The sequence below is a fragment of the Phalangium opilio genome, unplaced genomic scaffold (assembly GCF_054372755.1).
Source record: "Phalangium opilio isolate 3A_F unplaced genomic scaffold, DU_Popi_V2 ptg000231l_1, whole genome shotgun sequence".
In the NCBI taxonomy this organism is placed as follows: Eukaryota; Metazoa; Arthropoda; class Arachnida; order Opiliones; family Phalangiidae; genus Phalangium; species Phalangium opilio.
The window spans coordinates 165,120-167,604 of record NW_028324222.1 but is presented as its reverse complement, the minus strand read 5'-3'; the positions used below and the strand labels follow the sequence as shown (position 1 = coordinate 167,604).

The 2,485-nt window shown below is 48.7% G+C and overlaps 1 pseudogene; it reads left to right on the top strand.

Moving 5' to 3' along the window:
- Positions 1 to 318: 318 nt before the first annotated feature.
- On the top strand, positions 319 to 2,204 carry LOC149612793 (large subunit ribosomal RNA; annotated as a pseudogene).
- Positions 2,205 to 2,485: the final 281 nt, after the last annotated feature.

Here is a 2,485-nt window from a genome sequence, read left to right as displayed (position 1 = left end):
TATAACAACGAACAATTAAATCCGTGTTAATTAATAATCCCTTAAATGTAAGATATATTCAACGTTTTTTTACCTTTAAATCTACAGGTAAAGCCTTTGGTCTAATACCTAGCAGATTTCACAAAGGCCTAAAGCCTTTTCCCGCTTTAACCTATAATTTTACCAACCTTGTCTCAAAAAATCGTTTGAACTCGTAAATCGCGACGGGTTATGCGATAACCATGTTCAAATCGCAAGCGATGAAGCTCGATTTGAAAAACAAAAGCAGCCATACTAAATAAAAATATGAACCGCAGCGAAGGTGGCAACAAACAGGTAAGGGGAAAAAATCGAAAAAACTATTCCGCGAATCAAAGATTGAAGGCGGGAAGAAAGGAGGTAAAAACTCCGAATGCTCGATTCGGCCGTCTCTTTCGGCCGCTGAATGATTCGGAGAGGTTACCACCGTATGATTGGGATCAGGTTCTTACAGAATACGATTTATTTTCATTCGGAGAAATTGACTCCGAATGAAAAGATTTGGATCGAAATTCCTCCAAAAGAACCTTGGAGAATAGGGTCCCTGACTCCTTTCAGAAATTTAAAATTTATTTATCGGCTTACTACGAAACTGATAGCCAAAAAGTACCGTGAGGGAAAGTTGAAAAGAACTTTGAAGAGAGAGTTCAAGAGTGCGTGAAACCGTTTAGAGGTAAACGGGTGGGCCCTCAAAGGTGATCGTCGGAGGGATTCAGTCGGACGTGACCGCGTGTGTCGTTCGTGTCTAACGGTGCGGACCTCAGTCGGCCGAGCGGTCGATTGCGGAGGGCCGTTTGGCACATTTCCTTTCGTTCGAACTACGCTGCGACCGGTCTGGTTACTGAAAGTTGTCCGTCTTTGAAAGAGGGCGCCGGTGGTTTCTCCCTCGCCGAGTTTCTACTGGTGTTTTAGCCAGCTCGTTTCACGGGGACGATTTTTGCCCTGTGCGGGCCACGCCGAGCACTCCCTTAACCGGGAACGAAGTGACGGGATAGGTGTTGTCGTTCGGTTTGTCGTTTCACCTTTGCGCACTAGTCAATGCTCAGGTGGTCAGCAGCGAGTAGATCGGTAACCCACCCGACCCGTCTTGAAACACAGACCAAGGAGTCTAACATGTGCGCGAGTCATTGGGTCTTGAATAAGCCCAAAGGCGAAATGAAAGTGAAGATTGGTTCGGCCGGTTGCCTTGGGATCCCGCGAGATTCGCGTTCAAGGGCACACCAAGGGCCCGTCCCGATCGCCTCGTCGACGGGGCGGAGCAAGAGCGTACACGTTTGGACCCGAAAGATGGTGAACTATGCCTGGGCAGGACGAAGCCAGAGGAAACTCTGGTGGAGGTCCGCAGCGATTCTGACGTGCAAATCGATCGTCATCCCTGGGTATAGGGGCGAAAGACTAATGGAACCATCTAGTAGGTGGTTCCCTCCGAAGTTTCCCTCAGGATAGCTGGCACTTGGAGAATGCAGTCTCATCCGGTAAAGCGAATGATTAGAGGCCTTGGGGTCGAAAAGACCTCAACCTATTCTCAAACTTTAAATGGGTGAGAAGTTCGGTTTGCTCGACTGAAGCCCGGACGGCAACTTGGATGCGAGTGCCAAGTGGGCCACTTTTGGTAAGCAGAACTGGTGCTGTGGGATGAACCATACGCCGGGTTAAGGGGCCCGATACGAGACGCTCATGAGATACCATGAAAGGTGTTGATTGCTATAGACAGCAGAACGATGGCCATGGAAGTCCTAATCCGCTAAGGACTGTGTAACAACTCATCTGCCGAAGCAACTAGCCCTGAAATTGGATGGCGCTCCAGCGTTTACCCCATACCCGGCCGCCGTGGCCGAATATACCATGGTGTCTTAAGCCGCGGTGAGTAGGAGGGGCGCAGAGGTGTGCGTCGAAGGTGCCGAGCGTAAGCTTGCCTGTAGCCGCCTCTGGTGCAGATCTTGGTGGCAGTAGCAAATACTCAAGTGAGAACCTTGAGGACTGATGTGGAGAAGGGTTCCATGTGAACAGCAGTTGAACATGGGTCAGTCGGTCCCATGGGATAGGAGAAATTCGTTCCGAGGCGGGACCTCTCATTCGTAAGTCCCGCTGGTGACCGAAGCGGAATCGGGTTGATATTGGAGGCGGCAGGCGCTCGTAACTATAGACTCTCTTTAGATAGCCAAATGCCTCTTCATCTAATTAGTGACACCATGAGTGAATCATATACTAGCTCCCTATAAGTTACTCATTCACACTGGCCTAATGTATCCAGCATTTTCTTCCGAATAGTGGTCGAGAGGAGGGGAGGCGGGTGAAAGTGATAGTAGACGGCGCCCTCTCTTAGGGCTTTGAAATTAATATATCGAGAACTTGAAAGTGACGATAGTTCCAAATGGTATTAACGGTTTTGGAGGTTTGACTTCTTTGCGTCACATTCATTCTTTTGCTTATTGAAAAATAATTTTGGTTTCACAACAGGCTTCGT